Source organism: Poecile atricapillus, chromosome 2, assembly GCF_030490865.1.
Source record: "Poecile atricapillus isolate bPoeAtr1 chromosome 2, bPoeAtr1.hap1, whole genome shotgun sequence".
Lineage (NCBI taxonomy): Eukaryota > Metazoa > Chordata > Aves > Passeriformes > Paridae > Poecile > Poecile atricapillus.
Genome location: NC_081250.1, coordinates 36,349,420 through 36,373,779, shown reverse-complemented (window position 1 = coordinate 36,373,779; position 24,360 = coordinate 36,349,420). Strand labels below are relative to the sequence as shown.

General features: G+C 37.7%; 1 protein-coding gene across 3 annotated transcripts in view; it reads left to right on the top strand.

Annotated features, from left to right (window-relative positions):
* The first annotated feature begins 9,834 nt into the window (after positions 1-9,834).
* The window catches only part of TBC1D5 (TBC1 domain family member 5), a 315,146-nt gene continuing 300,620 nt past the window's right edge, over positions 9,835-24,360 (top strand). Inside the window, exon 1 of one of the 3 annotated variants that reach the window (XM_058831805.1) lies at positions 9,835-10,645. The gene's annotated coding sequence lies outside the window, so the exon portion shown is untranslated. The remainder of the gene's footprint in view (positions 10,646-24,360) is intronic. The other 2 variants (XM_058831806.1, XM_058831807.1) reach the window with 2 other exon arrangements.

Here is a 24,360-nt window from a genome sequence, read left to right as displayed (position 1 = left end):
ATGACCAGAAAAATTGGAAAGAGTGTATAGATTTGTTTGAAGCAGTGTCTGGAAAAGGCAGTTCTTGAGACCAAAACCTCACTTTGAAATGAGTCCTCAAATTCGACCTTTGTTTCAAAGAAATATTTATCAGATATAAATAAACTCTTTTGAGCTCTCCTCAGAGCTCTCACAAAAGAGTTTTCCTTATTTATGAGTAAAACCACCTCTGCTGAATTCAGTAGCCAATCCTACAGTAACCTCAGTAAGTGAAAATTTAGTTTTATTCATGTCTTCCTTGCCTGATACCACAGGAAGAGATGAGTTAGTCCTACAAAGACTAACTTCATTTGGTTATTTTCATATTGTTCTGACTCAATCTGTTCTGTTAGAAAGAACAGACTTGGTGAATAAGTTCTTTGTTCACTTAGCATTTGCTATTCAGAAACAGTGACACTGCAGGAATACCAATGTTCAGGTGCCTTCCTTTTAACTCACCTACCTCTCACTCATGGTACTTTAAAAAATTTTGTTTCAGCTCCTATAAAGATTTATAATGAGAACAGGATATTTGGTCTTTGCATGACTCTTGATCTCATACACAACTCACTCCAGCTGACCTGTGTTCTTCTGCTTAGGATGAAATTGATAGACAAGGAGAGTCAAACACATTGTATGAATTTAAAACCTTTGAATTCTTTCTTTTTCTTTCTATTTTCCTTGAAAAAACTTGGTGCCTGGGAAAGTCAAAAGCAAAAGTGTTCAAGATTAGGATAAGAACAGACATTGTCTGGAGATGGGTCTATATTTACACTTGTCAAGCTAAAAAAAGTCTTTTGTGTGGTCTTTAAACTATCTGACATTGATTGCTAATGTTACAGATTGATACTTGCATTTTTTGCAAGAGAAACTGAGTGTCCTTTCTAAGTTTGTGGGTTTTTTTATGTAGACTTGGTAAAGACAGATGAATGTCATAGAAGACATTACCAGTTCTTTATGCAGGTTTCAGTCCCTCTGAAGAAAGCCTGCCCTTCAATGGGCGAATGGCTTTTGGTTTCCAGCTCTTGCAGCAGGGATAGCTTCATCTCATTGGACAGTTGGCACAATAGTAGACACCCTCAAGATTTATGATAATTTAGCACCATGGGGACTCTACTAACTGCTTGTAAGACTGCAGTTGGAATTATTTGATTTCAAGAACAGTTGCAGACTTGGCCTTTAATCCGATTTCCAGTGTTCTGTTTCATTTCTGCCTGATCCAGCATGGTGTCAGCAATGCAGGATCTGGCCCTTCAAATTTGCTTACTGACTGCTAATAAAACTCAATGCAGAAATCATGGGTTTGAAGTCAGTGTTTAACTAAGGGCACAAGACAATTTTTATTACTGAGAGACATTTAAAAAATTTTTAATGATTAGACTTCTTGTGATCTCAAGAAAATTTTCATTTTAAATGCTTTCAATGAACAAGCACATTCAGAAAGGAATAGCAGAGCAAAAAACCAGACTTGTCCTCTTTATGTTTTTATTAAAAATAATAGATTTTTTTAAAGAAAATCATGTCTGTATGTGCTCAGGGGATATGTTTCATCTTTTTATAGTACAAGTTTATGATCCATAAAATTTGGAAGGTTTTGTGATGATGGGAAAGTGACTGACAATGTTACCTGAGTCAAGAGACTAGCTAGCTACCTGAAGACTGAGGAAAAGAATGTGATTTTTTCACAAGGACCATGCACACCAACATTTTTTCAGGAAAGAATTCTGTCATACTGAAGTATAAGGAATCTATACCAACCTGGTATTTTGGACAGAAAGAAGGGAAGGAAAATAATTAAAGGAAAGACAAAGCACATTATTTGAAAGAGAAGTTGTCCTCCATTTGCCTAGCTGATTCCTGATTTTAGAGGACAAAATGGTAGTTGAAAGCCATTTTCGTTTTCCTAATCCCCCATGAGACTAAATATAAAATTAGAGGACTGGTTTAGGTTTGTTCTCATCAGTATTGATCAAAACCATAGCTTAAATAACTTTTGAGACAAAATGTACCATTGCTAAAGTTTCAGCATTCTCCTTGTTCAGAGATGGTTATAGAGATCAAGTATTCCCATTACTGAAATTGCAGAGAAGCCCTAGCAAATTCATAGATCATTAATTTTCCTAAAAAATACAGAAGCTGTCTTTCCTTTTGTGTTCTTCACTGCAGATCCTTAAAAGTCCTCAACCATTCACCCTTGTAAACAGTGAAAAAAAAGAAAAAGAAATAACAAAAAATTAATTGTGTTTAGAATTCTAGATCTTGAATAGATTTTTATCTATCAGATTTTAATCCACTGCTTCAAAATTGTTACCATTTAGAGCCAAGACAAAAAGGAATACAACCAGGTTTATATTCTCCAGTTTATTCCTCGTTTGTGTCCTGCCCCTCACATGTGTAGACAAGTGTTGGTAAGATTTTCTGTGTAGTTTCACTCCTGCAGAAACTACCTAAAATCAACAGGAAATACAAAAAAGTTGTTGAAAAAGAGTAGAAGTATAGAGAGGAATTATTTTAATTGTCTTCAGTTGCCTTCATATTGGCAAGGTGAATTTTTTTAACTGTCTTCTCTTGCTCACTTAAACACTACAAATGTTTACGCAGAGAGGAATAGGGCCAGTTGCCTCGGTTCACTCTGAGGGAAAAGAAGAATTACAGAGAGGACAGAAATAAGACCATCTTCCCCTGGCAGCACTGCATTAAGTGTTCTAGAGGAAACAGTTGCTTCATCCCCTCCCCATCTCACACTGGTTATTACACTGAAATGCACCCCAGACAATCACTATCATAATGAGGTTAACGGATATGATAAATTCAGCTGAAGCGTTCTTTGTTTTTGATTGACTTTGTGGCTGTGAACTCCTAAATTCATCCTTCCCACACTTTACTCTCTGACTGACAAATATTTTTTAGGGCTAATCTGAATATTCATTGACACATTTAAAGCTTTAGTGAAATCCTTGAATAAAAATTGTGGCAATAAAAAGTAATATTATTTTGAAAACACCTCAGAGAGGGAGTTCCTTCTTTTTCTAGGACACCCCTCTGGTGAAGAAGCATGCTGCTACATCAGATCACCAGAGAAGAAGAGAACGTGCTCAAGCACATGTGTACATTTTGCAGAGCTAGAGGGCAATTACTCTACTGTTAGGCCCATACAAACACTGTATCAGGAAAGACCCAAAATTTAAACCACATTTTCAATGCTATAAGACAAGAAAATTAGTGCCATAAACAATTGGTGCTACTCAGTGTATGATATTTCACTCATTTCATATTGTCAGTGTCCCTTTTAAGAGCCATAAAAATCTTAACAGTTGTACTGCTGTAGGGCTTACACTTAATTGTTGCAAAAAACAAGTGGGAGTCAGTGTAATGAAAGAGGTGCTCCTGCCCTAAAACTCCTTTAGGCACTAAATTGGAGTTCTCCAAAATAGGGCATGGATTAGAACTACCTTTTCTACTTTTTCTACCAGGGGAGCAATCATTTTCAGCATAAACAAAAGTCAATGAGCATTTTTTCAACTGTCCATGGGGATATATTTTATTAAATAAATTCTGGAAATATAAAGATCAAAGTGAAAATGAACACTGTCTTTTACTTTTCTTTTTTTTTTTTTTTTCTTGAAACCTTCCTTCTAACTTCTACCTGTACTGTACCTGCACAAAATCAACAGTTTCACAGCCCATTATTCTGATCAATGCAAGATGAAGGAATCTTCTGCATCAAGAACTGAACAGCAGGGAACATGCTTAATTATGTTCTAGGGTAGTGAAAGGACAGTATAAAATAATTATTGGCACAGCACATTAGTGTTTAAGAGCAACAGCTTTAAGGTTTGGGGTGAATTTCAGGAAAAAAATATTATAAAGCTAGGGACTGAGGAAAAAGGCTAGCTGCAGAGAAAGAAAAATTACTGAATAATTTTGTCAGCAGAAAAAGAATAAAAAAGCTGACTGAGGTAAAGTTACTCAAACTTGCAATTTCTACTCTTCTCAGTTTTTGGAGATCAGGTAGGCATTCTACTGACTCTCACCCACCCATCCAACCTTCAGTGCAGTTTCCTTTCTCTCCCATTTTCTTGCTTTGCTTCTTTCTCCAGTTCACTAGGTTAAACCCCTTCCCTTTACCAAGTGTCAGCAGCTAGAAAGGAGACCTGTCCCATTGCAGAGGAAGGCTGTGATCAGAGAGGGCAGTGAAGCTCTGCAGGGAGTGGCAGCAGGAGACATCTACCAGAACCACATGGTCCCACAGTCACAATCAAACTGCTTTGCAGTATTTTCAAATCAATGGGCAAAAGAGACAATTCTTAAAAATTGCTCTTTGAGTGAATATCACTGGTTACCAAGCACTGAGCACATATTACCATAAGGGGTAAAGGTTCTTTTAATCATAGGCAATTTTTTTATTTTATGGAAGCATGGCTTTGACAGCCTCATGCATATGTATCTTAACAGGGCTGGAAAGCAGTCAGGTTGCAGGCACTTTCATCAGAGTAAAGTAAAATAGTATTAGCCTCATAGCAAATTTCAAGTTTTAAATATCAAAATTGAATTGCACAACTTGAATACAAAAAGACTAACCTTTTTCAACAATATTTTTATTTAAAGAATTGTCACTTTCATCAGAGGAACAGATTTTGCTTAAATTAAAAAAAAAAAAATATCAAACAAAATTTTTCCCAAACTTATCATTTCTAAGTAAAGATACGACCATCTGCCCACTTACACCAGCTGGGTGTCTGGCCATGAATATCTGATATTTCATGCCAAATTGAGTAGTTATCAATGGTCTATTATTTATTTATTTATTTGCCTACTTACTAAAAAAATTCTCTCCACAATTAATTTGCATCGCTGCAACTCCATGGTTTCCCCCCTCACTTGATTTTTAATGCACCTGAAGAATATGGTTGCTGTGCTGACCCCCAATTCGAAGTCTAATGAAGTCTCACCACTTCCAGCGGAGCGCTAAACAAATGCTACCCCGGGAATCAGACTGTAGTTTTCAAAAGAACACAAATGTTCATTTATCAAAATAATAATATCAACTGCTATTTGAGTGCTTTATTTATATATCATATGTAAGTGGCTAATCAGAAGTAATAGCTGATTATTAAATACAAATGGTTTCTTATTTACATAAATAAGGCTTGTCTTACTTCTTTTGCCAGCTTTGGGCTCCCTGCTAGCCATCACAGACTGCATTGGCAGCCACAGTACCTTCACTGGTCTTGCCAACTTAAGTGGAAATAAATCTGATCTTTATTTTTAAATTGCAATTTAATATTGCTGAAATACACAAGATTGATTTGAAAATTTGTGGGTTTTATTCTGATTTTTTTCTCAGCCTTTCCTACACAGCTTGGAGTTTCATGGCTTAGCTCCATTGCCATGTTCACGGACTGCTACTTGATCTCACTGCTGCTGTTCCTCAGCACACTGGTGGTACAGAGTCAATGGAATTGTAAAAATTGAAGATTTCATCCCTTGCCAATGCAGAACTGTTATTTATATAGATTGGGGTCTACTTTAATTTTGACTCATTTGGGGACTTTATTCAATACACCAAGGGTTTGCCTAAACAGGGACACTCAGGAAAGTTAATCCAAAGTAATTAAAACAGTGAATTTAAAGTGGATTAGTTAAACCACATTAAACCCCAGTCCACACTGGGGTTTAATGTGGTTTAACTAATCCACTTTAAATTCATACCTTTAGTTAATTTGGATTAATTTTCCTGAGTGTCTCTGTTTAGACAAGCCCTAAAGCCCCAATCCTGTAAACAATTTATGCACACAAGTATTTGTATGTGATGCACTTAATTAGCCTCGATTCAGGAAAGCACTTAAGCTCTGATGAAATCAATGGAACTTAAGTGTCAATGGATGGTTTTGCCTGAATTGGGACCAAAGGCACCACATGCAAAAATGCTATCCTGGTCACTCATATTCACATGGATAGTGGTTTATTTTTGGATGTCCTTAGAAAGAACTTTTTCTGATACCCAGTTTATTTTCTTTTTGCCCTTGTCCATTAAATCTGTGTATAGCCTTGCCCTGCTCTATCCAGTTTCTCCACCTCCTGGTGCGTTGGCCCAACAGCTACGTGGTACACCACATTATGCTGATATGATTCTGTGCTGATGCACTGTGTTACAAAATCAAGTTGGTTTCTTGACATGTTTTAGAGGAAGTTTCTCATGTGTCAAATTTTAATTGAGCTAGTCTCGAGTACATGATTCCTTTCATTCTTCCCAACAGTAGTTCATCAGTCTTTTTTGCTCTTGCTCACTCAGTTTTCCTTAATTCCTTTAAATTTTTTCAGAACACATTAAGTCATGCCTCTTTGTCAAACTTACATAATGCATTTCATCATGTTTGACACAGCTGTCAGTATGTCAAGCTATGCATTTTACTAAGAAAGCACAAGATGTTTGGTTCTTTACTGGAAGAAGACATAGTATGTTGTAGTAAGTTTTTGGGAAGCGTAATTAACAGTAGAAGAATTATACTGAATTGTATCACTTGACATACAGGTTCACAAAGAGCTTACACAGGCTCCACTAAACCCAAGGATTTTAAAATTACTTGAGACCCATTTAAGTTATGGAGTAAATGTCTATGGACAAATCTTATTATAATTCAGAGGAAAAATAAGGTTATTTTTTGCACAAGAAGGCTCAGACAGAGAATGAAAAGGACAGAACTAAACTTGTAACTAATCATTCTCCTCATGATGGGTAAATATTTTTAAATAACAAACAAAAGCAGAAGTTGAGAGTGATTAAGTGAATAGTTACAAGAGAAACTGCAAGCTGATAATTGTGTCAAGCAGATCCTACTGGAAGAAAATTAATCAAGTTTAAAATCAATGTAAGTTTATTCTTATTGTCTGTGTACGAAATACATCTCATTGTAGGGTCTAGAAATGACAGAAGTACTCCACAAATATTTTCCATTTTCTCTATAGGAATTCAGTTCGTAGAGCAGTGTAGCTTTATTTGACTCATGGGAGAAGCTGCAGTGATAAAAACTTCCCTGAGATTTTCTTCAGGTACCTGAGATTTCAAAATTTCTTGGATTACAGATCAAATATGAAATCCAAATAAGATGATACAACAATTTGAAATACAACTAATGTGTGTATATATATTTATATATTTGTGCACACAATCATGCATGCATATACATTCAGTAAAATGTTTTGTATATAATTTACATAAATACGTATTAAAAATCTGTGTGAATTTTTATATTGTTTGCACGAGTTAACTAAGAGCAAAAGTGAAGAAATTTTGCTTTATATTTTATTCAACTGCAAATCTACATTACACTTTTTCAAACTATATGAAATCCTCCTAACTAGTTCATATGCATGAATGCATATGCATAATGGCTTTATTCTATAGCTGACAATGAGGCTGGACTACCCTCTGCTCTCCCAAGGACCAGAAACTACAATGCTAGCGAGCAACATATGCATTTTTTTTGCTATGTATACTGCTTACATGTGAGATGCATGTATAAAATGTAGCCAGATTACAGATTACAGTAAAAAAAAGTCTTCATTTTACAGACTTAAATGAAGAATGCTACTGAAAGCATAACTAAATATAAAGATTTTTCATAATTGCAATGTACAACCAAGTAAATTTTTTAAAATATTTATAACCTTTAGAATATTTTAACACCTAATATAAGAAACATTATTTTCTTCACCTATAGGAAGTTTATACACTTCTACTTGTGACACTGAAGTAGGATGTATTGTGAACATAAATTAAGTAGTTTGACCTTAACCCTACATAATCTTGAAAATACAGAAACTAGTAATATTTGGAATTTATTTTTTTCTTTATTAGTGCATAAATAGAAAGGATTAATTTCTTTACAATGTTTTAATTTTTTTAAAATTAAAAGGGAGGGAGGGGTGGACCTCCATTTTGCTTAAAATGGCATTCTAAATGTTATGATTAGCCTAAAAATTGATTGCCAATGAAACAAGAACAACTAATTTTGGCAGATTCTGCTGTTGTTTTTCCTGTTTGCTTTTGTTCCAGCTTTTATTTTCCATGGGAAAATTTTCATATTCAGAGTACCGAGAGGGCAAAATCTTTTAAGACATCCCCTAAGTGCACACACAATTAGGTATCTTATCCTCATATAATTATTCCAGTAGTTATTTAGACAACTCGCAATTGCCTGACTTGAGGACTCAGTGGGAATATGTGCCAAAGGCAGGTGCAAACTTCCCCTTTTTTAAACAGTAGCACAAATCTGCAGGCTTATGAAAAAAATGTCTTGACAAATTCAGTACAAATTTTACCTAATGAGCCCCATCTAGTCACCCATATCTTCAGCATATAATGTGTTATATAATTCTCCACATTGACATTTAACCTCCCAAACACATGCTATTTTTCTGTATGTTCTTATCTAAAATGCACTGTATTGCAAAAGCAGAGAACAGTGTATTCCATGTATTTATAGTGGACAGGTCACTGTGATATATACAGGCTGACTGTAGATGGCTGTATTATTTCTAAACCAAATGCTATGTCCTGTGTAGAACAAAATTCTATTTTCATCACTGAGCTGTTCAAGGTATTCAAAACATGATAGAACTAGAAAAAAAAATATATGCTTGACTGCTTGGCTTTTTTAATATCAAGATCTGCTCTAACACAAAATAAATGTAAGAAGAGACAAACAGAAAATCTTTATTGCAAACACAAAATGATGTGTTTGAAATTAATGAATATACGGACATGCAAGGAAATTCTCATGCCTTCATTTGTTTTTTTGTCCTGAGGTTTTTCATTTTAAATCTACCAAAAATTTAACTTCAAATGTCTCTTTCTACTTTAAACAATCTGATGTAGCAAAAAATGTAAATGTATGGCTGTAAAACACTATCATCAGCAGGCCGGAACCTACTTTGGTCTCTCTTTTCTTAATCAAACATCTGGGAATCAAAAACATCTGTAGACTGACATGGAGTTAAGATTCCCTCTCTAAGTGTCTTTGGCAAAACCACATAGATAGGCTGATTATCTTGCCCTGAAATCACCCGAAAAGCAAAAAAGTTCCTTTCTGGAAATCAAGGGAATTATAAGAAATATCTTCAGAGATTAGAAACCATACATTCATCATGCAATTATTATTAAAATTTAAAAGTTTTATTCCCATTCCATTTCTAAGTGTATCTCAGATTGATCATCCTTTGTCCTATGTTACCTTGAAGCATGTTCTAATAGTCAAACATGCCAGTTTTAGGCTTATTATTCCAAGACTCAGGTTCAAATAATATCTGAACCTGATGGTATCTTCAGCTACCATCTATAATGTAGTATGTATATAGTTTCCTCTTTCTGCCTTGTACTGCTATCTCTAAAGAAAGTCTTGGCTATCCACTGCATCGCAACACATAATGAGAAATTGTAAAATGGTCACAAGCAGCAATTTAAGTTACAAGGCGCTTCAGGACACCTCCAAACGCTTGCATAAATGCACCCCTTGCAGGCTGTTTTTGCAAGAAAAAATGAACTCTTCAGTACTTGGGGTTCTTCTGTTCACATTCCTCCATGATTTTTAATGAAGGGCTGATGCCAAGCAAACGGCAGGTTTACAGGACTTTTCAAAACTTAAGGAAGAGATCTTTTGGACTGATCTCAATCGCGGGACAGAGATCCAAGCGTGCCTTGGGAAGCGAGGCGCTTGTCCCAGTGAGCGCGGCCGGGCTGCGGGGCCGGGCTGCGGGGCCGGGCTGCGGGGCCGGGCTGCGGGGCCGGGCTGCGGGGCCGGGCTGCGGGGCCGGGCTGTGGGGCCGCGCTGTGGGGCCGGGCTCAGTGACCCCATTGCTGGGGCTGACAAGCGGCCCGGCGGCCAGCACCCACCTGCGGCCGCCCAGAGCTGCAGCCGAGCACATGACTCCCTCCAGCAGGACGTTTTCCAAGCAGCTCTGAACCCGGCCAGCCGCTCCCAAGGAGCGATGGTACGGACTCACTTTAAATTACCTTCGTTTTAAGCCCCGTCCCCCCGCGCCTCACCACGCATTGCGTGACTGGTAACTACACACACTTTATGTAAATACAAATAGATCAGGCTTCCTCAAGGGCCGAAAGGCCCCGAAGAGATGCAAACCCTCCCTATTGCAAACAACCCCGGCGCCCTTCTGCTGCGGCCCAGCGCGGGTGGCGAGAAGCGGGCGCCGGCCGAGCCGCGAGGGCAGCCCCACGCTCGCCCTCTCCCTTCCAGCGGCGCCCCGCAGCCCCGGCGGGCACAGGCGGCCGGGAACGGGCACCGGGAGCAGGGAACAGCAACAAGGAGCAGGCGCCGGGCGGCCGCGGGCTCGGGCGCCTGCGCGGCGGGAGCGGGGCGGTGCCACCGCGCGTCCCCGCGGGCGGGCAGGGAGCCCTTCCCCTTCCCTTCCCTTCCCCGGGCCTCCCCCACCGCCTCCCCCTGCCCCGCGTCCCTTGCAGGGCGTCGGGCCGGCACGGGGGTCTGTGCGCCGCGCCGCGCCGCAGGGAGGGAGGGAGGGAGGCGAGGAAGGAGGGAGGCGGGGAGGGAGAGAGAGAGAGAGAGGCTGAGCCAGATCTTCATGCCACTGCAGGCAGCAGCAGCAGCAGGTAAAACCAGCCCCAGAGCATCTGCTCCCCTTCACCCGCTTGCCCCCCCCGTCCCCGCCGGCCGCCCCGCAGCCGCAGTGCGCCGCCCCGAGCCCCGGACCCCGCCGAGCCCCCTCCCCGGCCGGCAGTGGCAGCGGTGGGGCCGGGGGGGCGCCGAGGCCTGCGCGCCCCGCGCCGCCGCCGCTCCTCGGCCTCTCCCGCCCTCCTCCCGCGGGGTCCCGCCGGGAGCGGCGGCGGCCCGGGGCGTGCCGAGGGCAGGTGCTCCCCGGAAGGGAGCTGTGCAGCTAGAGCCTCGCTGCCGGGAGGTGAGAGCAGGGAGGGAGGAGGAGGCAGATTTGTCACAAGGTTTCCCTCTCTGGGTTGGTTTGTTGCCTTTTTTTTTTTTTTTTTTTTTTTTTTTTTTTTTTTTTTTCCAGAAATTGTTGGTTTTTCTGATGGCTGAAGGGGGAAGTTGAAGGTCTTCATGGTTATTTTATTTTATTTTATTTTTTCCCTCCAGGCCTTCAAAAAAGAATTTTTAGAAGCAGCTTGCCTTCCCTTCAGTTTTTCTGCCCCAGAGCCTCTCTACCTCCCTGTTCTCACCTACCTGACTCAGTCTGTGCTAGCTGTCCATTGCCATCAGTGGTAGATGTTTAACCATCACACATGTTTTTCTTTGGGATACCGCAGTTCCAGTGGTGTACAAGTTTGTATTTCTGTGTATGGGCTGCAATTAACACATTTTAGCTGTTTGAGAGTTTCATACAGTGAGATTGCTGTACTGTACCCATCAGTAGCTCAGTTTAGCTACATGCCCTGTGGTATTACACATCCTGGAGGCTTTATGGTTTGCTTTTAAGAGACAGTTGTTCCGTCATGCTGGCATAACATCACTTTGGTGATACACTCATGAAAGAGGTATACATATGAAAGAATCATGTACAAAATGTACTGGGATGGCACTTAGGAGAAAAGAATACACTTCTAGCTCTGTGGCTCAAGCTCCACAGTATCTGTTCTCTACTTGACTGTGTAGTCCTGGTTACCTTCCCTTACAAAGCTCTGAAACTTGGTTTAAAAGCACCACATAAGTCTTATTTCAGACTAAAGAAACTTCATTAAAGTTCTTATATGTCAGTTCTGTTACTTGTCACACATTAGTTCAGCTACTGACTGATAATACTTACTCTGTGGAAGCTAAAGATTCCAAAATACATTCCAATTATACATGGGCTGATTTTTGTTATTGAAAATATTTTTAAGAATTTGATGTTCATGAAATATTCAGTTAAATTGTCCTAGATTCCACCTCTCTTTAAATCACCATCCAGTGTTACTTTGGCAACTCAGAAGCTGAAGTACTGTAAGATCTAAAACTGGACAATAAGAAAATTAAATTGTGGGTGATAATAATTTCTGGTTTTGAAACCAGTCCTTTTTGTTTTTTCTGTTAGTGTAGTAGCTGTAATTGTGAGTTAACACAATTGTGATTTTCAGTTGTCAGATTGTTTTAATTTTTTTTTACTGACACATGTGGCCCATGTTTGGCCTAAATGCTGTACCCTTAAGAGTCATATGGATGTATATAACTAGTAGCGATTGCTGAAGTTGTTAAAATTGATACTGTGTTGAAATAAGTTCAGACTGTCAGGTAAACAAACAGAGCTTAATTTCAAATAAACTGGTGAATTTCAAAACTTTTTTTGATATATTTTCTTACTTGAAATTGGCAACTTTGCTATTGTATCAATAACAGGAGCTGTATGGGCTGTGAACCTACCATGGTGAATTTCAGTACATAGCAAAGTATGAGAACATGAGCAATTGCTAGATGTGTAAGTGCATACTGGAAAGAGTGCATTTTTTCCCCCACTATATTTCATGATGGCTGCAAAATTTAGGCTGCAAAACTACAGATATGATAAATTCCTGTGAAAACTGAACATTTGAAAATATACTAATGGCATCCTTTTGTCAGTGAGATGAAAACAAGAGGTTGCTCTCCTCTTGTACTGATAGCTTTGTTCAATGATTAATTAAACTGATGGGATTCTTACATGTTTTTCTTCATTTCACCCTCTCGTAAATCTGAGAAAATACAGAAACTGGATGTTTACAGTTTTTCTGTTTAAACTGCGATATTAGCAAAGCTCACTTGCCACAAAAAAATTGGTTCAGAGGTTTTCTGAAAGTACTCTGCCACCTGTGAGAAGGGCACTTACCTTTGAGAAATGTAAGTGAAAACATTCCTCTCATATTTTTCCTTCCTTACATAACCATGTTGGCTTTACTTGAACATTGTGCTTTTCTCTTTTGTTTGCTCTTGAATCTTTTAGACTTTGTTACCTTCTACTGATGTGCAAGAAAAATGTGATTTCATAGAAATGTGTTATACATTCTCTGCCTGCCTATGATTTATGCTAATGTAGAGATCATCTTTGCTGTCTCCAGGTTGTTGTTGCTATTACAACTTCATTTTTCACTGGGGAAGGGCTGTGCAAAGAACTGGTTTACACTTTGCCCTGAAAGGAATTCTGTTGATGAAGTCTTAGAAAGTTTACTTTGCGCTCCATCCTTAGGAGTTTTATCTTAAACTGTTAGGTATGCTGCTGTAATTGACAACAGCTGTTGCTGAGAATTGTAGAGGATAGACAGTTTCTAAGATAATCAGTTCCTAGTCCATTGGAGGCTTTGTTGATTAGCACGTGTAAGAGCATTTTGGATCAGGAGCCAGTGATGTCTGCTGAGTGCAAATGTGGTATGTTATCTAAACTGTTTAACTTAGGCAGTACACTGCTCTGAAGCAAATAAGCTGTAGGTTTTGTGTGCTTTTTCATCTGGCTCAGGAAAGGGCCCGAAGCAGTTCAGTCTGTAGTCTGTAAAAACATACATCTTTGGCTGATCTGCACTTTCAGAGGAGGAGGACTGTTAAACACGATAGAATGAGTTGCTTGACTGTGTTTGGTTGTCACGTTAGTGAGGCTTGAGCTCTAGTTTTGACTTCCAAAAGGCATAGCTGGTACCACTTCCAGTTTTTAGAGAGGTTATTACTGTGGTGTGTGTTATGTTTAAGAATGTCTTTATCACTTAACCAAGTGACATTATTTTTCTGATGCTGCAACTCCTGTGATCGACTATTTCCACAAAAAGGACTTGAAAATTATGTAGTTTGAGGGCCCCCATTATAATCTAGCAATTCCTGCTCTTTTTAATGACACTGAATAGAAAAAAGCATGGTTTCTCTGAATCTTCTGTGAATCCATGTGTGACAGTCCTTGAGGAGAACCAGTTGACCATATTTGTACTGTGACAGCAAGAGCCAAGCTGGAGCAGTTAGTCAAACTACATCTGGACCTTGGAGAAGAACACTGAATATTTAGCATTTATTTTGGATAAAAGTTGATGAGTTACCAAACAGAATATAAATAGGTATTCTGCCTCTGTTAATGCTTAGTTGTAGATTTCCCAAAAGCACTGACTCGTAACTTGACCTTAAGTATCTTTGGAAATAGTTGGAAAATACTAGGAAGAATCAGGTGTTACTGATACTGAGTTGAACGCAACAGAAATGAGACAGTACCATGGTGTTCTATTTAAAAACCCTCAACATTATCCTTCTGTTTTATTTAATTTGGAGGTCTTTTTGTTCTGTTAATGGGCTGACAAATCATTCCTTTAGGTTTATTAAAGACCGTTACTACCATGCTACTAATTAATCTGCTTGGGTATGTGAGAAGTTCATGTGCTTTCTGAAGTTGACTTACATTAAGTACTGCATCTATCTTAATACATGAGCATTTCACCTTAAATGCATTACAGCATCAGTTTTTGTCTCAATGGGTTTGATTTCTGAACTTCTGGTGGGCTAAGCTTTTTTATTTATTTATTTAATTATTTTTTTTTTGAAGTGTATCAAGATACTGAGAATCTCCCATTTTCTTTTCTGGATGACTTGTTTCAATGATTCATCTTTGCCACTATTTAAAAATAAGGCATGCAATTATTGTTTGAATACATTTGAATGCATCTGTCGTCCCTTAGTTCTTGTTATCTCATCTGAATTCTCTGTCATATCAGACTGCCTTAAACTTGATTCGTCCCTTTGACACTGTGTTTTCATTCCCCTGCATAGTGGCAGTCCCTAGCATTTAAAGACACATACAGATTTTACAATACATAGTTTTAAAAGAGCATCATCATATCAAAGATTTTCTGGGCTGACTACTCTAGGACTCTGAGATAAGTTTAACAAGTATGCTGATTTAAAATGTTTTTCTCACAATGTTTTTTAACATCTGATCTGGAACATCTGCCTAACAAATGATTTGGGAGGAAAATCAATATAATGTGATACAATTATACCATTTTGAATCTTTCCAACTATAGAATGAAAGTATTTATTGACTATTTTTGAACTGTCCTTACAATTTTTAACACTTGTGCCACTTCTGTGTAGTTATGGGCCTCTGTTTGTTACCAACACCCTTAGTGGTATCATGGGTGGATGTTTTGTGTCTCTCACTTTCTACACTCTGCAACTGTAGTTTATATTGATGGTGATCCAGCCTCTCCTGTTCTAAGTTGTTGATCCTGATTATTTTTTTAAGTTACTTTTTAAAAAAATAAATCAGGTTTTGAGAAACTAGGCTGAGCTGTAGCCAAAACTGTACAAAATTCATCATTTTTCTAGCTGTAGAATTGCCTGACCAAAGATAAAAACCACCAGGGAAGTTTCTGTTTTCATGTTTTTCTGTCTTAAGATTTTTTATTCCCTATTAATTTTGTTCATAACACTTTCTAGCTTCTAAAGGTTTGAAAACTCAGGAATATGAGCATCGTTGTACATTGTATCTTTATATAAAATTTAGTAATCTCTATCTGTGTAATTTAGTCATGATCAGTAATTCTTCGGCTATGCCCCATGTCTACTCCAGTGACTTACTTATTGTGGCTATTATAATGGGTTATATGATAATTCCTCTGGTTATGCCGAGTGCTGTTAGAAAACTGTTGCTAGTAATTTTTTTTAAAACGGGTGTTACTACTGTTGACAGCTTAAGATCCTTAGATACTAGATTTCAGTATTAAAGATTTCAGTTTGACCTTTCTCTTTCACCATATTAAAAATAGGGCTTACAAAAAAAAAATCATGCTGTTCTCTAGTTTGAGCTGATGGTCTGTAATAGATCTCTACTATCACCATCTTCTGAGTGAGCTGTTGTACTTAATCTTTAGACCCACCTCCACTCAGAATCATTTGGTTCTGCGTTATCAGGTAATGATAACGGTTCTTGAAACCTGGATTGCACCTGCTTAATACTTAATGCTATTTTCATGTAGTCTGGGTTTTACACAAGTGGGCCTTTGGTCTTTTCTTGTTGGGAAGAAGTACAGTTGTATGATGCACATGGAGAATAGACTTGAATTTAGGGAAGGGATGGAAATTTTTGAAAGTTTTAAAGAATATTTCTGGAACTGTAGAAGTAAATTTTTTGCATTTAGACTTTACTGTAATGTTAATGTAAGAATTGTAGCTGCTATCAGATGAATTGTCATCCAGGTTATTGTTTTGTGACTTAGTGGCCAACAGCAGATGTTTTAAATGAAGTTACAAAAAACTTCCCAATTGTGGATTAAGTGCCATACCATGGAGCTCCTCAAATTCTTGTCAGTTTATAAGGGTTTACAATGCTGACCCTGAGTTTTGTTAGCCATAATAATTTTCTTGTCAATAGTTAATTTTATATAGGTGGATGTTTTCATTATCCATGGTAATATGTAGTTATTTTACAAATTTTACAATGCTGTGTTTATAATCTACCTTCCCAGAGTCATGCTCAGGACTCTTTCCTCAATTCTTAAAGAGCAGTTTAGTGCTCAGTCATTACTTGAGCAACACTGATAATCATTTCTTATCTGCTATGCTTTAGATGTGTCAACAAGCAGTTTGATTTGCCAGCATGCTGGCCATTTAGTTATATTTTTTAGCTTCATTTATTTAACATAGTGTTGATGAAGATGGTTGTATTCTGGATCCTGATATTTTCCATAAGCAGTGGTGGATGTGAACAGTGGCTCCTGCATCCAATATTGTATGCATAAGCACACTTTCCTCAAGCCTCTTTTTTTCCTACCTGTCATTGTTCAGAGTAATGCAACATTTATGTCTGGCGAAAGATCTGCCTATATTTTACTGATTGAAGTCTGACAAGCTGCAGTGTTGAAAACTGTAGTTGTATTTTCCGATCTTCCCCAACTGATTATTTCAAAATTAATATTATTCTCTTTAAAAGTTACTAGTTTTTTTTATCAGCTCTTCTTTCAAGGTTTTTGTCAGTGTTCCCACTGACCTTTCCCATGTAAGTTGGACCTCTTTTAAAACTAGAGACTTTCAAGCCTTAGGTGGTATGTTTCATGTTTATTTCATTATCATGCTTGTATCAGCATGCTTGCTTGCAGTATAAAACTGAATAAGAGGATCCAGTGTCAAGTTGATACTTTGATTTCTTGTACCTTGTTATTAACTAAACTTTATCTGGATTATTCATGACTAATGTTTAGTAGTTTTGCAGAGCCTTTCATCTATATATGAAAATAGCATTAATAATTTTCAGTGAGAGGAAAGTGGCTTATTCAAGGCCAAACAACAACTCAAAGGAAAAGATTCAGTAAACCCAGATTTTATACTATCTCATCACTGGTAATACAGATGTGCATTGTAAAATACTGAAAAATCTTAAATTTTAAATGCATTGGTTAAATGGGAGAAATGAAAAGTAATTTAGACATGTTAAATAGTAAACAGTGTTTGGTAAGTAGAGTGAAAGTGTAGATGTAATAGAAAACCTGCTGTATCTGTTCTGATCAAGATACAACTCTGACCTCAGCAACTTCAGAGGAGGACCACAAAGACAACACAGAGAGCTGGAGCACCTCTCCTGTGAAGACAGGCTCAGAGAGTTTGGGCTGTTCTGCCTGGAGAGGAGAACACACCAGGGATGCCTTACAGCAGCTTTCCAGGACTCAAGGGGAGAGGAATTTTTTTACAAGGGCATGCATTGCATGGGACAAGGGGTGATGGCTTCAGACTGCAATAGGGTAGCTTTAGACTAGTTATTAGGAAGAAATTCTCTATGATGAGGGTGGTGAGGTACTGGAGCAGGTTGCCTAGAGGAGCTGTGGATGTTCCCTTCGTGGATGTTCCCTTCATGGACGTGTTCGACATCAGGCTGGGTGGGCCCTGAGCAGCCCCGTGTAGTGAAAGGTGTCCATGCTCAGGGCAGGAGGGATTTGAACTAGATGATCTTTTACATCCCATCTGACCCAAACCAGTTCTGGGTTTCTGTGATACAAGGAAAATAGATCTAATGTTTATGGGACAAATGGAAGCAAACATTTAGTATACTTCTCTTCATGTATATCTGATAAGCTATTTGATGATTGTGCTGGGAATGATAATGACATTATTAATTTCTTTCTGTTAGTGAGCCTAATGGCTCTCTGCTGATAGTCATGTTTGTTTTGTATGTCTCACTTCCTGTAAAACTTACCTATGCTTTCAGAACAGTGACTTGGGCACCTGCAGAATATACAGCTTGTTACTTTTGTCATCACTGCACACTTAAAAAAATATGTGGGAGACTTGCTTTGTTTTCAGTTATTCATGAGACAGTAGCATAGTGTTTCACCTCCTTTGGGCCTGACTTATTTTGAATTCACATCACTTAGACTTAAACCTGTGATGCTAATAAATATACACATTTTAATAAATTCAAATGTGTAACCGGGCAATTCTTACAGATACCTATATAGTTTGGTTTTCTCAGACTAAAACTGGTGCTGCTTGTGACAATACCTTTTGAAGTTCATTATACCCCATAACCTTTATGTGCAATGTGTTGAGCAGTCTAGGCTAATGGGACAAAGATTTGAGCTCCTTTGAGCTGTAGATTTTCACTGTAGATTCACATTTGTATGTAAAACTTACGCTGGTTCTTTCTGCCAGTTTTACTGCTTCATGAAAATATGTAGCAGATAGTTTTGAAGATTTTCTTTTATTTTCAAGTATGCAAAAATCTGGATACCTGTAAGTTTAATTTTTGTGGCTGGGTGAAAGAACAGTGAGTGAGAGCAAGCAGAGGAAAGTGCAACAGGCAGGAAGTTGCTGACTTCCTGTAATAAGAGGAAATTCATATCCCAGTCAGTGGAAAGGTTTTTTCCAAATATGAGTGATGTATGTTCATCATGCATAAAACACATTTAAAGCAATCAGTCAGAAGTTGGTGACTTGAGAAATAAAACCAAAGGAATAAAAAACCTATCATTTTAGATTATTGAAGTGTGTGCATTATAGTTAGGACTTGTTAAATTTTTTTTTTAAAAATTTCAAAGGTAGCAGCCAGTAAGAATTAAATGAGTACATTTTATGAATGAGGGTAAGTTTCACCCTTTTTTTTTTGTGAATTTACTTCACAGTTTTCTGGAGAAACACATCATCATGAAATGCCCTTTGGAATTTTATGTTGGTACTTGGTGTATTACTTTAAGTAAGTTTATTTCAGGCAGTTCTCTTTTCAAACTAAAAATTCATTCCTATTTAGATTTGTGAAAAAAACCTGTAATATAAATATATACATATTTATAAATTATATAATGAATTTATATTATATATTATAAATAAATATATATAAATATATGTATATTTAAGTATATCTATAAATATAATATGCAGTATAAATACTGTACACTTGGTCTCTTTCTCATGAGATTACCTTCTGTAGTCAGGGTCAGTTTCACCTAGTAGAAGGTTATTTTGATTTTTGAATTTTTGCTATAGTCTCAGCTCTTATTCATTATACTTCCCATGAGTCTTGAATTGCAGATTGCTTGATTTAGGTGCAAGATGATAGTTGAGGCTCCACTGCAAGTCAGGTAATTGGGAAGAGATTTTAAGGAATAGATGGAATGAGATATGTATAAGGCCGGTTGTGCTTGCTGAATTTTCAGCTGATTGCCAACTGCTTGTGGTCCCTTTCATACTACACATCTTTCAGAAATGTATATGGACCCAGGCAGATAGCTGATTGCTTTTAGTTCCCACCTTTGACCACCGAAGTTCATGGCTGATTTGACACACCTTCAACATACAATGTCAAACTTCAGTTTGCAGAGATGGAAAAGCTTCCCAGTGTTTTGTTTCTTATAACTTTTATCTTGAGCCTTAAGTACATTCTTCGGGATGAAGTGTGGGGTATTAAGTACCTGAAAAGAAATGAAGCACATATTGGACAGATATAAGCTAATGTTAATTCTTAATAGCCACAGTGATGGTCAGTCATCTATTTGGTGCAGTCATGCAGTCTTTACCCACAGATTCAGAATCAGTTTATCACAAGATTCAGTCCTTACAAAACTGAGCATGGAGGAACGAAGGACAGTAGCAGCTACTGTCACTGAACAGAGCTCCACTTTGACATTTTGCACAGCTTGCATAGATTGAGGTACACATACACAATAACTGTACAGGCACTGTCAGCTGTTGCATATCCTGCTGAGATCCTATGTTACTTTATTGCACTCCTGTGCACTCTGAAGTCTCAGTGATTGGAGAAAGTCCTAACTTGCTTTTGATTATGTTAAACATTTTTGTTCTGGTCTTCAGTGATTTCTTGATAAACTGTCAAAATTCTTGTATATTAGATGAAAAATATGTATTTCTTTCCTATAAGTCAATATTCAAGTATTCAAAACTGACATATGCCAGGAATAAGAGTGTTAGAACTGTTGCTGTTTCATTGCTGTTGGGGGATTTTTACATTAATTTACAGTAATAGTGTATGATCAGTCATGGTTATAATTTCCACTGTGAGTAGTTTTATCTGAGAAGAGGGCAGATGTGGGCTGAGTGAACATCATTTTACTACTTGTAACAGTTTACCCAGATTGGGATAAAAGTGTGTTGTTAGACTCATGCTATAATTTTTGTATGTTGACTGGAGTGCTTAGTCTTGTAGAGCTGCTGTTAATTATCATTTAGTCCCTAAGCATGTTAGATACCTCCTAATACAGATAGTCAATCTTTTGCCAGTGAATTTGAATTAGCTTTCAGTGATACTTGGGGTAATCTTGCATTTTCTGTTATGCTTAAAAGCTTCAGACTCATACTGTCCTCTTCCAGAAGTAATGGATTGGCCTAGGTCAAGACATATGAGCTTGAGAAAGAACAGTGCATGGATAGAAAGTGGATAAGAAGGACTTAAGCCAGTAGGTTTAAGATTAAAACCTTCAGTATAAAGCTTATTAACAGGCATTGAATAGTCTAATAGTCTTTTGTATTTTCCTTTTTTTTTTTTTTTTTTTTTTAGCAAAGAGCGTTAATCTTAGATCTCTATTTCCTTTTGCACTTTTAATTTGCCCTAATGCTTGCAGCCATGGACTTTCCTAAGCATGAAAGAAGCTAGCATTCTTTTAAGATTCCAGCTTCTGGAAACACGGAATAAAATCAAACCCAATGACACAGAAAGTGTGTCTTGAGCTGACCATTACTCTTTTTGTTTGTTTGTTTTTTGTTGTTGTTTTTTTTTTTTACAGAGTATCTCTCAACATTTTGTTTGCCTGATTTTCGTGCATGTCAAGCACATGCGTCTGTGTTTTCAAGCCGTGAGGAGATCCAGCTGCAACAGAAATAATTGTAGGGTGGTGGTGTGGTTTAACCACAGTAGGCAGCTAAGCACCACGTAACTGCTCGCTAGAAAATAAATGCGGGCAAGGAAGAACAAATACACTGCAAGTAAAGGTACAGCATTAGGTATGGAAGTATATTGTACTGGCTCACTATATTTGTAGTAGTAGTGGAAGAGGCTTCTACAGGGGTTTTTACTCATGTTGTCTTCTATTATTGTATAACGGTATGCAATGCTAAAGATGCAAACAAGAAGAATAATGTAAAATTGCTGATGAGAAGCTTATTCATTCAAGAGGACTTTCTTTACAGTTATTGAAAACTTGGACAACCAGTGAGATGAGCATTTTAGAAACTGCACTGCATGGATTGACTGGGAGGCAGGTTGAATCTCATGAGTAAGTGGAGTAAATGACAATTTTTGGTGCGTAGGCACATTGACTGTTGTACATATAGGTCTTACACAAAACAAGAGCAACAACAAAGTTTCAGATGACATCTGAATATATTGGGAGATGAAGAGGAGCTGATGTAGATCTTGTTTTGAGCCTGAGTGGTAAAAATGGTGACAGAGATATATTTAATACTGAGAGGAGAAAGTAGTCAAGGATTTCTCATTTTTCTCAAACATTCAATTTACTTCAGAAATAAATACATCTGTTGCAGTACATTACATTAAGCTGACACTCTTTCTGATGTGCTCAGTATACTATCTACACTATTTCATCATAAGAAAAAAATACTCAAGTTGCCAGCAAGTCTCTAAATTGCTAATATGGTATTTCAGCTAATGTTTCTTACTTGCTCTGAACAGACAACTCTCAAAATTATTATTCAGGTTAATTTCAGAGTAAGGGAAGGTTGGGTAGCCATTTCATTTTTTCAGTGTGAAAGAATTTATCATTCAAAGTTTGGAGTTACATTTTGCAATGATTTCATCATTGCAATGTATCCTGAACTGACAGCAATAAATTAACTGACATTTCACTTGAGACTAATTCCTGTCCACAATAAGAATTTTGCTTGGTGAAATGTTATAGCCATGCCAATTTTTTTCTTGTTCATTTTGCTTAGTTTTGAAGGAAGTGAACTTGTCAATTCCAGAATTTTGTTTTAGTAGCTAGTAGTGGGTTTTTCATGATTCATTGTCATGTCTTTTTATAGCATCCACTGGATACTGTGGCTTTCCATGTAGTCCCTCTTGATATACTAACCTCTTTTCCCTAACTTGAGATACATTTCTGTAGTTTCAGTAACTTAACAGAATGTTTCAAAGTGTTTTTACTTTCATGTGACATTCGCCTTTTTCTGAGGCTGAGGCCTCAGAAACTGTCAATTCCTCTTAAAGTCCCTGCCACCGTTGTGATACAGTGACTTGAAGTCACAGGTAAAAGATGACAGTGAAGTGAAAATGAAATGCAAGTAGACTTTCTAATTGCCTGTACAGGTAAACAAATGAAAAAAAAAAAAAAAAAAAAGTGGTATCTGTCATCTTGCATAAATGAGAGAAGGTTTCTCTTCCATGCTGGACATTTGCTTTTGTATCTTCCTTTCAGAGCTCTAGCTGTGCCATCCATCTTCTTTAGTGTTTCTGAAGTGGACTGTCTTAGAGCTCGAAGTTCAACACCCTGCTGTAACCTCTCTTGTTTATGACAGCTGGTCACAGATCATCTGACCGCCTCAAACTGTGCTAGGCATTACTGCTTCCATGGGAATGTATAAATTACAGCAGTCCTTGAAAGACTAGTTATTTTATTAATACTGTGATAGAAGGAAAAAACTAAACAAATAAACCCACAAACTCTCTGTGTCCTAAGCTGACCTGGCCTCTTGAAGAGAAATGCTTTGTGACATCTCAGATTGAGGTCTGACATTGAGTTAGCTGTCCCTTATTAGTGATGCAGCTGCATCTTGATGGTGGAATGGCTCTAGGTGTAGAGGGCAGGACAATGATAAGGCAAGAATAAAAGGGATGCCCATTTGAACCTTAATTTGAAATGCCTTTCTGCAGAAATAACCATGTTGGTAACCATGAGAGGCTTCTCAGTGTCTGCCCTATTGTACACCTTCTGATCCCACCAAATGACATTTGGCAGGAAAGCTAAAAGGAAATGTTTGTCACCAAGTATAAGCAAATAAACCCCAATATTGTACTAGGTTGGAATAGATACATCTGAATTTAGTCCCAGTCTCTTGACTATGCACAAAAGAAGTCTTAGACTCAATATGGCTTAGAACAATCACCCTCACTTTGTTCAGTTGGATGTCCTCTGATCGTGTTCTGCCCAAAATTTAAGTCTCTTTTTGCTTTGATTTTTTAATTATACACCTGATTATCACTCTTTTTAATGTTCAGTAAGGCTGGCATAAGGACAATTGGTTATGTGTTACTGACTAAGAAAAACATTTTTCATTCATTAATTGAAATACTCATACATGTACTTAATTTGACCACTCAGCTGTGGTGGATCTTATGTCAGTCAGTGACTTGCTTATGATAGTTCATAAAATGCGTTTCAAGTACTGCCTGTTCTCTTAATTCTCTAGAGAACTAAAAAAAAAAAAAGTTATTTTTTCATTTACATCTCTTTCATAAAGCTTAATTCTCTTAATTCTCTAGGTTCTCTTAATTCTCTAGAGAACTGAAAAAAAAAAAAAATAAGTTTTTTTTTTCATTTACATCTCTTTCATAAAGCCATAGTAGGTGCTGGGAGACTTTCAATATTTAGTCAGTATAAGAGGTTCTGTGCATACATATAAGCATTTTAGAATTCTGTTTCAGATATGTAAACCTTATCTATATGCATACTATTATAAGCAAATTATCTCTTTGCTTTCGATGAATCTTGATCTTGAGAAGGTGTGTCTGGAGCATTCAGGCCAGAAAACTGCTGCCATTCCTAAACACCCCGAAATGTACATACATGGGGAAAAAAGCCAAGTATGACTATTCTGTTCAGCACATGGGCCTTCTGTACCTACACTGGTACTGCTGCAATAGGTCATCAGGAATTTCCTACAGTCCTGTAGCTGGGCTACATTTATTATCAGAGAA